We start from the raw sequence: 15,382 nt of genomic DNA, 5'->3' as shown, positions 1-15,382 counted from the left end.
CTTCAATTAAATGTGAAAATATTTATTCTAATTGAACATCTTCAACATTTTGCTTTAAAAGTATCACCATCGCTTATATTGAACATATAGTGAAAACCACTAAACTTTTCAATTTCTTTTACTTCAGAGGCAAATAAATTATATTTTCCAAAATATTACAACTTATTAGCACAAAATAAATATAGGTGTTCTTGACTTTATAAATAATACAGCAGTATATTTATAATTGTAAAAAACAGGCTAACCTTTAACGGCGAGGTGTATCAAGAAATCAAAAACTGTTGGATTTCTTAAAGTTCTGATGTAACTTAAAGAGAATTCCTGTAGTTTTTTTCCTTTCATAGAATTTTTTTAAATTCACATATATGATATGAAATTTTGTGCTGGAAACAATGAACAAATAAAAGCAATAGGTCACCAGGCTCGTTTTTGTGAAAAACTGTTTTGAACACACCCACTGTTGCTGAAACTGCCAGCAATTTTTCAACATTTTCATAATTTTCTGCTTTTTTATAAATACCAACCAAAATATACATCAAGACAGCACAATAAGGTTTTTTTCTTTTTACAAATTTTATTATATACTTATTTGATATTATAGCCATATTTGTAATACTCTATCCTTACAGTAATTGGTACAAATGAAAAAAAAAATATTGTTTCATATTTACTTTTGTGAACTTTTTTCAATGAAAAATACCCATAGTGAAGAATATTTTTTTAAATTTTGAAAAAAACTCTTTCATAGAATTTTTTCCTGTTTTTCTTGTGTATAGATAATCGTATTGTGAACATAAAAATGGCTAAAAATGTATGGGTCACCAGGCTAAATTTTATGTTAAGACCGCTAGAATACAACACCTGTTAGGACGGAAAGTGGCGCGAACCTGGCCAAATTGATTACATGTATATGCGCTAGAAGTTAAAAAAAGTTTTAAGAATTCTTAATTCTTTCTATAATCGAATACTAAATAATCTAAAAGGTGATATTGACTTATCAGTACTAAGTCAATTATCTTACATTATATGAACAACACTGTCTTTGTACTAAAATGCGATGTGAAACACAACCACAAAAATAGCAAGATATCTGTCAGGCATGATACTTGTCAATACAACATAAACCAGTATCAACATTTGATTACTGATAAAACTTGTTATAAATGTTATTTCATTCAAGAAACCTCATATCTAAGATTGTCTGTAACATGTTTCGACAAATGTTGACTTCAGTTCAGTTTTCCATAGAAAGTGTCGGCTGCGCAGAAAGATGCGCATAAAAAACTATAGGAATTCCCTTTAAACGGTGTTAATTTACGGAATTGCTGACGTACGATTCAATATAGATTTTTATTTGTCTCATTAGACAAAAATAGAAAAAAAATGAACAGAAAAGATAGAACAAAGCTTTGATTTTTCACCCAACATTTTATGAGAACAATACGAATCAACAAACATTACATTAGTTCCGACTGAGAGCTATATATCTTTGGGATATTGAAACATTCGACGACAGGAGAAAAACGGCGTCAAAGAATAATTTTCTTAGGAAATAGTGTAATGCAAGTTAGGCGATCGGTGAAAGCTGGTGAGAGGTGGAGAGAATGTGTACATTTATTTGAATAAAAGATACTGCATGATTTCCATGTTGTATGAAGAAAGGGGGAAATTAACAGGCGCGCAATATCATGTCTATTTTAAAAATAAAACAGTTTTAATTACATGCTTTTCGTGTACGGTGTGGTTAGTTCGACTTTAGTACGATCTACATTTTTGTCACGGTTTTGTTCGTGGAAAGAATGCAAAACAGTCATCTTTACAGCTAAAGAAAGTTTACACGGATTAATTTGATTTCATGATTGGTTTGTATAATAAGCACAGACAGATATCTGAATGGCATATTTGATTTATGTATAGACACTATAAATAAGTGGACAGGATCATGGAACAGAGGTAAAAATTCTTATGTCACAATCGTAGGGGTGAAATGTAACAGCCAAATATATTTTATCGTAGATTCATGTATACATAGGCGATTTCACTTTATGTTTATATAGCAATTGCTGCGTATCGTGTTAGGATGTTGCTTTTTTCTCTGCCAATGTTTAAATATATTCATTAAAAATTGAACACAGTATTTTAACGACATTCTTGTTCTAGAAAAAAAAGAGTAACGTAAATTTGATTTCACAACAACAACAAACGTCATGCATCCATTAATGTGATGTCATCACTCACTTGATTTTGGAAAGTATTAATGAATGTTTCATCGCAACAAAACGAAGTTGAAAATTGAGTATAGTGTTACGAATCACGTCAGCTGCATACGTTCTACATTACATTAGTTACATAAGTTCTGCATTACATCAGTTACATACGTTCTACATTACATCAAGTTACATACGTTCTACATTACATTAGTTACATAAGTTCTGCATTACATTAGTTACATACGTTTTACAGTACATCAGTTACATACGTTCTACATTACAGTAGTTACATACGTTCTACAGTACATCAGTTACACTTCAGTTACATACGTTCTACATTACATCAGTTACATACGTTCTGCATTAACCAGTTACATACGTTCTGCATTACACCAGTTACATACGTTCTTCATTACATCAGTTACATACGTTCTGCATTACACCAGTTACATACGTTCTACATTACATAGTTATATACGTTCTACATTACATCAGTTAAAACGTTCTGCATCAGTCATATATGTTCTACATTACATCAATTACTTACGTTCTACATTACACCAGTTACATATGTTCTACATTACATCAGTTACTTACGTTCTACATTACATCAGTTACATACGTTCTGCATCAGTCATATACGTTCTACATTACATCAGTTACATACGTTCTGAATCAGTCATATACGGTCTACATTACATCAATTACATACGTTCTGCATCAGTCATATACGTTCTACATTACATCAGTTACATACTTTCTGCATCAATCATGTACGTTCTACATTACATCAATTGCATACGTTCTGCATCAGTCATATACGTTCTACATTACATCAGTTGCATACGTTCTGCATCAGTCATATACGTTCTACATTACATCAGTTACATACGTTCTAAGGGTACTGATATCACTAGGGATTTACTTGTTATGTAACGTTTTATTTTATTTAATATCTTGTAACTGGTACGGCTTTAAAAGGTAATGGATGGACCCGTAATGACAATCGGCTGTTACATATCCTCCGTATGCGATATTGGCATCCTTCGGCCACAGCAAAAAGTATTTTTATAATAAGCGGAAAATACCGGAATCACGTACGGAAACGGACGAATGTTATCACGGTTCACTACACTTAAAATGAATTGTCTTGACTGACTTTTATTGATAAACATTTATCATTAAACATTTTGTCAAATTTTCATTGAGAGTGGTCAGTATATGAAATAGGTAACAACAAAAAAGCGTTGAGTTATAAAGTTGCGAAATATACATAATTGAGCCGCGCCATGAGAAAACCAACATAGTGGCTTTGCGACCAGCATGGATCCAGACCAGCCTGCGCGTCCGCGCAGTCTGGTCAGGATCCATGCTGTTCGCTAATGGTTTCTTTAATTGCAATAGGCTTTGAAAGCGAACAGCATGGATCCTGATCAAACTGCACGATTGCGCAGGCTGGTCTGGATTCATGCTGGTCGCAAAGCCACAATGTTGGTTTTCTCATGGCGCGGCCCATTTGTTGACGACTTCAAATTAAAGGGAACATAAAGTATTTCGTATTTCTGTCACTGTATTGCTGTATAGATATGTCACATGACAAATATAAAGGTTAGTACCAGAGTGAAGTAAGTGCATTCTGTATTCATATAAACTTAGGACCTTCTGGCTCTGACTTCTTGAAATATTCACGCAATGAAGGAAAAGGTTGAGCAGACTATTAATATTATGCTAGGTCTTTTTTGTAAAGAATTTTAGAAGGACTTAGCTGTACTGAAACTCAGGCATAAGATATATGTTTTGTAATAGTATTGAATAAAGAATAAATACACGGATATAAAAAAGGTGGTCTTCATCTTCTTTGATAAAAAGGTCAGAATGTCTTAAGCTTTTTATTATTATTTTTTCTGTTCTCGCCCATTTTATCACTAATTATAGCTTCATTACCCGTTCTTAGTTCAACAGATAGAAGCCAGCCTGCTTCACTGGCACCAGAACAGAAAGAAAATGCCTCTGTACATGTTATACCTTACCCCTAGATATTCTATAAGAACCTAGGTCATGAAGGAGAAAATATACTTAGTCTAACCCGTTTCAATCGCGCATATAGCAAGACATTTCGACCCCAAGACATTTCAGCCCCAAGAGACAAAAGACATTTCAACCCCAACTCCTTGGACATTTCGACCCCATTCAATGATATGCCTGAAAACATCTAAGAATGCCGTCATTATTATAATTAAGCTGATTGAAAAGGGTAATGATTGAATAAAATATATACAGATTAAAGATTAAAAGAATGCCGTCATTATTAATATCAAGCTGATTAAAAAGGGGGATTTTAAATGAATAAAACAATTAAAAAATTAAAAGAAGTTGATTTATTTGAAGAGCGGTACTAACATTAATCGCATTATGGTAATTACTATTAATGATGACGGGATTTATTTCCATGTTTGGAAATTGTGAAAACAAAATTTTATTGTTCTAACCCTAACCCTAAGGGTGATTCAGGCATGTTTGCAAATCTTTAATCTATAAATAATTGACCAATTTCAAAATGTAATAACGCTTAATTACCAATTAAAATGTGAAAAAAAGATTATTTTCGCGAAAATAAGATTTTTTACGAAAATGAGCCATATTTTTCTATTTTTCTTTATTTTGTAAATTTCTTTTTTCACTTTCTTAAAGACTATATTAGTACATGCCTTCATATGAAAAATGAGTGATTTCTATCGCACAATAACGAAATAATCATCATTTATAAATTATTCTTTTATTAACGAAAATAACGGGATTTATGTTTCAGCCGCGTTTATTACGTAAATAATAGAGAGTTTGAGATTTCAAACTTCGCCTTCCCCTTCAACGTCTCTCATATCTATTTTGGGTAAAACGTCACCGACATGCGTGTATTTTATTTATATCACACGTTGCTACTAAAGTTTTCCATGTTATATCACGTAAGCCTAAGACTTCTCTTTATTACTATGCGAAATAAAAAGCTTAGTTTCAGGAGTTCTGCTTGATATGTTATTTGATTATCCATATATATAATTAGAATAAATTTGATGCGAAACACTATCAATAGGTATAAGAATAATGAAGTTTTGTATGGCTAATGATTTTAACTAAATACATTGAATTGAACCTGTAAGTATGAAGTTATCAACTGATTTTGAGAAACTTTGAGATTTTGTTCAAACTTTAACTTCTACGGCATATTTGTGTCCCGAGGCGGTATCGATTATACCAGATGGGCCTTTTTGTCGTATGAAGTGAAGTTTTGAACGTCCGAAGATGTGATATCACGAAAGTCGAAACTTCATTCTTTTTACATTTATTCTGTCCACATACTCGGCATCAAAGACTGAAATCTGGATGGGGACACATGGCATGGCAGTCATTTTACTTGAAAAATAAATAATTACGCGCGATTATCATTTGGTGGAACATTTTATTTTCACATCCAAATAAAATCAATCTGTTTCTGTCGGACACTTAATACGACAATTGCGTTTTAATTATAAACATAAAATGGTACTAGTAAGACGGAAAATTCTTTTGAAGTTTCAGACAATTTCAGATCTATGATATCATGATGAGAGACGTTTCCTGTTAGCCGTATGGGATAACTCCATTCTTTAAATGCATGGAACCACAGCCTGGCAGAGGGACATTGTGGGTTAATTCCCTCTTTGATTCTTACATTTTACAAAGAAAGTCGGTCTTGAAACTCGGTGTGATCATACCCTACCCCTACCCCCTCCCCTACCCCCCCCCCCCCCCCCCCCCCCCCCCCCCCCCCTGAAAAGGGTGACCCACTCTTTAATGTTGGTTTGTTTGTTTTGGGTTTAACGCCGTTTTTCAACAGTATTTCAGTCATGTAACGGCGGGCAGTTAACTTAAACAGTGTTCCTGGATTTTGTACCAGTATAAACCTGTTCTCCGCAAGTAACTGCCAACTTCCCCACATGAATCAGAGGTGGAGGACTAATGATTGCAGACACAATGTCGTTTATCAAATAGTCACGGAGAACATACGCTCTTTAATGTTGGTGTCCCTGTAACCAAAAGTCCTGGATCCGCAGATGCTTTACTTATAAAATAGTATATTGAAATCATATTGTGCTGTCTGAGAGTTTGGCATTATACAGAGTCATACAGAGCGTCATTATCACTTTGATATGATCATTATAGGTTATTAACTTTGTATGTGGATATATGCACGAGTTCTGCAGCGGCAATATTGTCCGCGATTGCATGAGTGCATGTATCCACATACAAAGTTGATAACCCTTTTATTACATATCCACTATCAAATGATTAATTTTTATCTGAATTATCGTTCTGTCACGAAAGACAGGAAAAAATACTGAAAAAAATCTCCGAAAACGCAATAAACAAATCAAACTGACGCGCATTAATATTTTCCGCGAAAATGACGTCAACTTGTTGTCGCAACGTGCGCGTGGACGCCATTGACGTCACGCGATTCTTTCCATTACAACGTTAAGAAAACATTCCACGTCCTACATTAGTCCAACTCATAACGTAATTAAAACTTTCATTTCATTTCAGTCTGATAAAGTCAGATTAATCAAAGTGTAAAAGTAAACAAATTATTGCATAAATTACAAATTAAACAAACACACAATAGCAACAAAAATCTAAAGAAACGAGAATCGCAATGGACGGACCGTCAGGGGAGGTAACTAGAGTCACGGATTGGGACTAGTCCGATATGAAAGCGTTCAACGTCATGATATGGAAAAATATTGCACGATCGCGGTCCATTGAAACCCAATGGAAAATAATTTTTGGTATGTAATAATCATTTTTATTTCCTCTCATGTATGATTTACAACAATCGTGCATTGTATACTGACATAATATTATATAAAACCTAAATGTTTTGAGCAACACTAACGAGTTTTTAACATTGTTCACATTGTTTTCTCGGTCTTTTTTTGTTGTTGTTGTTGTTGTTGTTGGTTTTATTTGTTTGTTTTTTTGCACAGGCAATAGGCGTTTGACTTTGACTCCTTATGAATGATGGACCCCCAACCCTGTTCTCTACAACCCAGATCCCCAACATAATAACAGAAAAACACATTTCCAAAAAAAAAAATGCTATTATTTTTTTATATAGCATTTTTTTTTTTGGAAATGTGTTTTTCTGTTATTATGTTGGGAATCTGGGTTATAGAGAACAGGGTGTGGGTTCCATCATTCATAAGGGATCAAAGTCACACGCCTATTGCCTGTGGTTTTTTGTGTGTGTGTGGGGGGGGGGGTGGTTGTTTGTTTTTTGTAGGTAATCGCTCTAATATCCATGCGATGATTATATTAATTGAAATGTTTTTTTTATTTAATTTTCATTTTTTTTTTCATTTTTAAAACCTCTTGTAAAATCCCTGCCCTTTCGGACAGTTGGTATCAAAATGCACGAGAAAAACGATCATAATTACGGATATATTGAATGGGTGGATTAAAAGAAGTAAGGTTCGTTCTAATGTTTGAAATCTCAAGGAATTTTAATCGAACTTCAACTCCATACGTTAACTTCGCAAGAGACGTTGAAGGGGAAGGCGAAGGTTGAAATCTCAAACTCTCTAATAAGTAAAACCTACCTGCATTTCTTCCACAATATGTAATCTAAAGAAAGAAGGCAAAATAGAGAACTTTTACCGCATGTAACTCAGTATTTTTAAAGATGTCTAACTCTACCCCTCCTGATTCAGAGGTAAATTCACTTTGAACAGCAAGAAATCGCTTATAAAATGGAAATTTTCCACTTTTATACAATACATCCATAATAAGTCTTGAAAGAAGTAAAAACTTACTAGAAAAAAGGAAAGTATGGAGAGAAAAAAATTTGGTCTCAGTGGGGCTTGAACCTACGCCCCCCTGAAAATTGCAGTCAAAGTAGGTTTATGGTAAGAACTGAATACTCTTCAAAAAGGAGGTACTCTATTACGGGTCCTATACCTTAATATAACATATTTTCATACTTGGTTTTATTTATTTTTTTCAAATCATCTTAAAGACTATTTTAGTACGTGTGCAGTGCGCATTGCAATTAACAATCAATTAAAGGCCTAGATTCACTACTATATAAGTGTCCCCCCCCCCCCCCCCCCCCCCCCCCCCACACCACCAAATCCAATATACAACTCCCATCTTATCTGCTGCTTATCAGCGATTATGTAACCGTAACTGATTAGAGGGCAATTAGCACAGCAGGGACCCCAACTAGACCATGAAGATGTGTGCAGTGGAGTTGAAAGAAATTAATTTTTCTTCAGTGAATGAGGAATGATAATAATATTAATTATTATTTTGATATTATATAGATGATAATAACTATCACTTTAATGTTATAATAATGATAATGATAATGATAATAATAATTATAATAAAAATAATCATAAACATAATCATAATCATAATTATTATTGTTGTTGTTGTTGTTATTATTATTATTATAAAACACAAGTATAGTGAAAACTTCACGAGTTCTTTGTGCTGATAAACAATACTTTTCTAACTGGAAACTAGGTTTCTTGTATTCATGTAATCAACATTATTTGAACTTAAAATTATTGTGTTCCATCTATACTGAATTTTCATTTTCAGTATGTTGCCAAAAGTGACTTTTTTCATGCTTTGCTTTGTAACTTTGAAATGCACATATTGTTTTCAATTTAAGACAAATGTTATTTACAGTATTCTGCCAGCTTTAGAAGAGTGAAAGTCACATTTTTCTGAAATATCACAATTCTCCAGACAGGCTTTGGAAAAATAAAAACTTGCATATTTCTTTAAAGGCCTAGATTCACTACTATATGTGCTGCCCCCCCCCCCCCCCCCCCCCCCCCCCAAAAAAAAAATAATCCAATATACAACTCCCATCTTATCTGCTGCTTATCGGCGATTATGTAACAGTAACTGATTAGAGGGCAATTAGCACAGCAGGGACCCCCAACTAGACCATGAAGATGTGTGCAGTGGAATTGAAAGAAATTAATTTTACTTCAGTGAATGTGGAATGATATTAATATTAATTATTATTTTGATATTATGTAGATGATAATAACTATTACTTTAATGTTATAATAATAACAACAATAATTATTATTATTATTATTATCATAATTATTGTTATTATTATTATTATTATTATTATTATTATTATTATTACACTACATATAGGATGATGAAAGATACAGTAATAATATTGAAAATAATAATGATAATAAAACACAAGTATAGTGAAAACTTTATGAGTTCTTTGTGCTGACAAAAAATTAATATAAAATTATTGTGTTCCATCTATACTCAATTTTCATTTTCAGTTTGTTGCCAAAAGTGACTTTTTTCATGCTTTGCTTTGCTTTGTAACTTTGAAATGCACATGCTGTTTTCAATTTTAGACAAATGTTATCTACAGTATTCTGCCAGCTTTAGATGAGTGAAAGTCACATTTTTCTGAAATATCACAATTCTCCAGACAGAATTTGAAAAAATAAACACTTGCATATTTCTTTAAGAAAGTTTCTCATTATTTTATTATTGTGAATATAAGTTTCTGATTATTTTATTATTGTGTTTGATCAACAATATTTTTCTTTACATAGAAATGCCAAAAAAAACTAGTATAACTTTAAATGTTATTAATTATTCATTAATTTAAAATAAATTACATTGTTTCCCCTTCTCACTAATTGATACACTTGAAAGGTAGACTGACTCTCCAATAAACAATGACCCTTGTTTATTGGAACCATACTGTGATGGTCATTAGCCCCCAACTGTGCTGGTGAAGACTGAAATCCCTTGGCCCACTGCCAAAATCTAGGCCTTTAAGGTAAGATATATTTCTTATTTAATAAGTTGATACTAATATTAGATTTTTAACCAAATATTTTGTCTTTACATAGAAATGCCAAAAAAAACCTGTATAACTTGACAGTTACCTAATTATATGAGAAAATAATTACATTTTTGCCCTCACTAATTGTTACACTTCTGCAGTAATACTTAATTGAAATTGACTGTGTTTTTTGAACATATTGATGGCATTACACCAAATTAGCTAGTGAAACAGAATAATTTGATGCCACAAACGGCATTTAGCGAATGTTGGTAATTTATATTTAAACCTATGTCAACATTCTTAATTTCAAAATTAATGAAAACTAATAGAGAAATTACACATTTGCTTTTTTCCATTTATGTTTTTTATAAGTAAGCATTTGACGCAAAAATAAGATAATTATGATTTTTTGTAATTTAAACGTTGCATTTTTATTATAGAACGCATCTATACAGTTTAAATATCAAAAATCAATCCTACTTGCGTTAAGTCATAAGAAATGGATTACTTTCTTTTAAAGGGTATCTGACACATCAGCAAGAGATATTCATGTTCAAATACACACTAATTAGCTGATTCTATAAGTATGTTCCTAATACAGTATTTTATATTTTGAGATCAACTACACAGTATAGATGTAATGTAGAAAAACTGTACTTTATTAAAAATATGAAAACATTGTTGTACCTATTATTTGTTATTTAGTAAATTCAATATAGTTTCAAACACATATAATAATCAGAATAGGCAGCTGAATATTTCTATAAAGGGAGAAATATCGAAGATAAAGATGAATTTATTTACTAAAGTAATACAGTAGCTTATTTAGGAATAAACAGAAGCTTTTTACAATGGTCTGCCGATTGTGTATTCGAAACCTTTCCACTAAAGCTTGCAGATACTGTAATCACATTAGTCCAAATGAACCAGGCATTCCAGGAACAGTATGCATTTAATAAACTTTATCTTATTTCATTATTGATGAAAACATAAGTTGGAAATAATTATTATATGTTTTTGTCCACAAAACTCATTGTTTTACTTACATGTAATCAAACAAGATAATATCTAGTTAATTTATATAAGTTTTTAATAATATAATCAGTTTAATATATTACATTGTTTTCCTTTAACATTAATTGATACACTTGTAAGTAACTGACTCTCCAATAAACATTGACTTGTTTATTGGAACCATACTGTGATGGTCATTAGCCCCCAACTGTGCTGGTGAAAACAGAAATCCCTTGGCCCACTGCCAAAATCTAGGCCTTTAAGCGATTGTGGTGACATCGGATATTTATAAACATGTGTCAACATTATCTTTAATTTGGGCGAAAATGTAATGAAAACAATAGGAAATTAAACAACATATTGCTTATTTTCGCATTTAATGTTATTTTTGTAAGCGATTTTGACGCACACAGAATACAAAATATGAGTTTTTGTTATTTACAAACTGCTCTTTTCTTTTCTTTGAACGACATTCCTTCCAGTTGTAAAATATCAAACACGAAATCCCCGTTACTGCGAAATATAAGAATATGCGAGTACTGTTCTGTTAAAGGCCTAGATCTTGGACACAGAGCCAAGGGATTTCTGTCTTCACCAGCACAGTTGGGAGCTGATGACTATCATAGTATGGTTCCAATAAACAAGAGTCATTGTTTATTGGAGAGTCAGACTACCTTACAAGTATATCAGTAAGTGAGAAGGGGAAACGGTGTAATTTATTTTATTAATAAATATTGAAAACATTTAAAGTTATACCTATTTTTTGGTATTTCTATGTAAAGTAAAATATCTGTTGATCAAACACAATAATAAAATAATCAGAAACTTATTGCGCAGCTGCTAATAATACTAGAAAGGGGAGTTAAGCACTATTCGAAGATAGATAGATAACTTATTTTCACTATAATAAAATACTGAGAAGCTTATTTTAGGAAATAAACAAGTTTTAATTTTTTCAAAGTCTGTCTGGCGAATTGTGATATTTCAGAAAAACGTGACTTTCACTAATCTAAAGCTTGCAGAATACTGTAAATAACATTTGTCTAAAATTGAAAACCGAATGTGCATTTCAGCGTTACAAAGTATAGCATGAATAAACTTGTACACTTTTGGCAACTTACTGAAATTGAAAATTCAGTATAGATGGAACACAATAATTATGATATCGGAAAATATTGTTTGTCAGCACAAAGAACTCATTGAGTTTTCACTATACCAGTGTTTTATTATCATTATTATTTTCAAGATTATTACTGTATCTTTTATTATTTTATATGTAATATTATATAATAATAATAATTATTATTATTATTACAAATATTATTATTAATATAACATTAAAATAATAATTATTATTATCTATATAATATCAAAATAATAATTATTGTGATTATTATTCCACATTCACTGAAAGAAAATTAATTTCTTTCAATCCACTGCACACATCTTCATTGTCTAGTTCGAACCCCTGCTGTGCAAATTGCCCTGTAATCAGTTACTGTTACATAATCACTGATAAGCAGTAGATAAGATGGGATTTGTATATTGGATTTGGGTATAGGGGGATACTTATATAGTAGCGGATCTAGGCCTTTAAGTACTGGGGAAAAAGTTATAATCATATTTCATATCTTTAAGGAAAATGTGGCAGCCGTATTACTTTTTCTATATTAAGTGTTTTAGCAAATACACGTGATTTAAAGTATGATTTTAACAAGCGATTTATATAGAGTGTATTTTACTTTTTTTCTATATTAAATATTTTAGCAAATACACGTGATTTAAAGTATGATTTTAAAAGTGTGATTTTAACAACTTCAAGCGATTTATATAGATCTATATATTAATATTTTCTAAAATATGCAAAATGGAAGAAATATAAAATGAAAACATACATCTATTTCTGAGGGGTCGAAATGTCTTGGGGTCGAAATGTCTTTGGGGTCGAATTGTCCAAGAAAATTAAATTTTGGGGTTGTAATGTCTTTGGGTCGAAACGTCCAAGATTCGCGCATTTCATACCTAAATCACGCTGTTCGGTAAATGTGTACTATGGATATATGGATATCAAACAAGTGGTAATTTATTTTCCATTGTGTACCGGTCACATTTCTTCAATACTTCTTATCTTAGAAAAACAACGCGTAGTTTAAAGTTTTTCAACGTAACACAAAAAACTTGCTTGAACTTCCCTGGTGAAGTTCCGTTCTAGATTATAAAACCATTCTGATTGGCTGTTGTGGAAATGTATGTCAATCGTCATTTTACTACACGTGTTCGCTAATATGTGAAAATGCAGCATAAATGTGCAAAATGAATAAAACAAGGCAGTCTGAAAGACAGCTAAATCCCCCGCCAATGCTATGGATAGTGAAAGGGTAAACCTTTGATCTTTAGCTGTGACCTTGACCTTGAACTGACATGGCTGACTCATAAATTCTGCACAACGTCTTGATGAGGTGATCATTTGACCCATGTTTCATGAAAATCTTTCAATGGGTTTAGGAGATACAGAACTCAAACCTTTGACCTTGAGTTATGACTTTGGCCTTGAGTTGACATGGCTGACTCATGAGTTCTTGATGCGGTGATCATTTGACCCAAGTTTCATGAAAATCCTTCAAGGGGTTTAGAAGATACTGAGTGGACACAAAATGGAAGGCTCAAATCTTTCACCCTAAGTTTTGACCTTGACCTTGAGCTGGCGTGGCTGACTCATGGGTTCTGCACATCGTTTTGATGAGGTGATCATTTGACTAAAGTTTTATAAAATTCCTTCAAGGGGTTTAGGAGATATAGAGCGGACATGAAATGAAAGGCTAAAACCTTTGACCTTGAGTTTTGACCTTGACCTTGAGCTGACATGGCTGATTTATGAGTTCTGCGTATCCCCTTGATGAGGTGATCATTTGACCCAAGTTTCATATGAATCCTTCAAGCGAATTAGGAGATACAGAGCAGACACAAAATGGAAGGCTCAAACCATTGACCTTTAGTTGTGACCTTGACCTTGAGCCAGCATGGCTGACTCATAAGTTCTGCACATTGCCTTGATGAGGTGATCATTTGACCCAAGTTTGATGAAAATCCCTCAAGGGGTTTAGGAGATATAGAGCGGACACAAAATGGAAGGCTCAAACCTTTCACCCAAAGTTGTGACCTTGACCTTGAGCCGTCATGGCTGACCCATGGGTTCTGCACATCATCTTGATGAGATGATCATTTAATCCAAGTTTTATAAAATTCCTTCAAGGGGTTTAGGAGATATAGAGCGGACACAAAATGGAAGGCTCAAACCTTTCACCCTAAGTTATGACCTTGACCTTGAGCTGACGTGGCTGACTCGTGGATTCTGCACATCGCCTTGATGAGGTGATCATTTGACCCAAGTTTTATAAAATTCCTTCAAGGGGTTAAGGAGATATAGAGCGGACACAAAATGGAAGGCTCAAACCTTTCACCCTAAGTTATGACCTTGACCTTGAGCTGACAAAGCTGACTCATTAGTTCTGCACATCGTCTTGATGAGGTGATCATTTGACCCAAGTTTCATAAAAATCCTTCAAGGGGTTTAGGAGATATGGAGCGGACACGAAAATGTTACGGATGGACGGACGGAATGACGGAAGGACAGAAGGACGGACGGAAGGACGGACGGAGACCATTCCTATAACCCCCCACCACTTGTGGCGGGGGATTAATAAACAGAACAGATGTAGACCAATGTATGATTTCAAATTAAAAATCATATACAAAATGAATTTCATTCATCATTTCGAGTTTTAGTGTAAAATTGTGATTTTTTTAATTCTGTTTTTGTTTGTTTACATTTCGCCTAACATGTGCACACTGCCGTGACCTCTAGACCGGATGTTCATTAGGGAAGGTCACGCAAGTTTTTTCTGTAACGTTGACGAAAGCATAAAATATATTGATAATCTCAGCAATAAGGAATATTGAGACAATGTGATTGGTGCACGTTGGAAGATAAATTATCGCTTGTTCAATATACTAGGTACCCATTCACCGGACGGCGCGTTTGAGTTGAGAAATGCACGATTGAAACGGGTTAGTATATTTTCCCCTTCATGACCATGATTCTTATAGAATACCTAGGGGTAAGGTAATGTACAGAGGCATTTTCTTTCTGTTCTGGTGCCAGTGGCCTGCTTAGCTCAATAGGGAGGGCGCAGATCTACGGATCTTGGGGTCGTAAGTTCGAGCCCTGGGCGAGGCGTATGTTCTCCATGACGATTTGATAAAAGACATTGTGTCTGAA

This window comes from Mercenaria mercenaria, chromosome 7 (genome assembly GCF_021730395.1).
Source record: "Mercenaria mercenaria strain notata chromosome 7, MADL_Memer_1, whole genome shotgun sequence".
NCBI lineage: Eukaryota > Metazoa > Mollusca > Bivalvia > Venerida > Veneridae > Mercenaria > Mercenaria mercenaria.
This window is presented reverse-complemented; position numbering follows the sequence as displayed.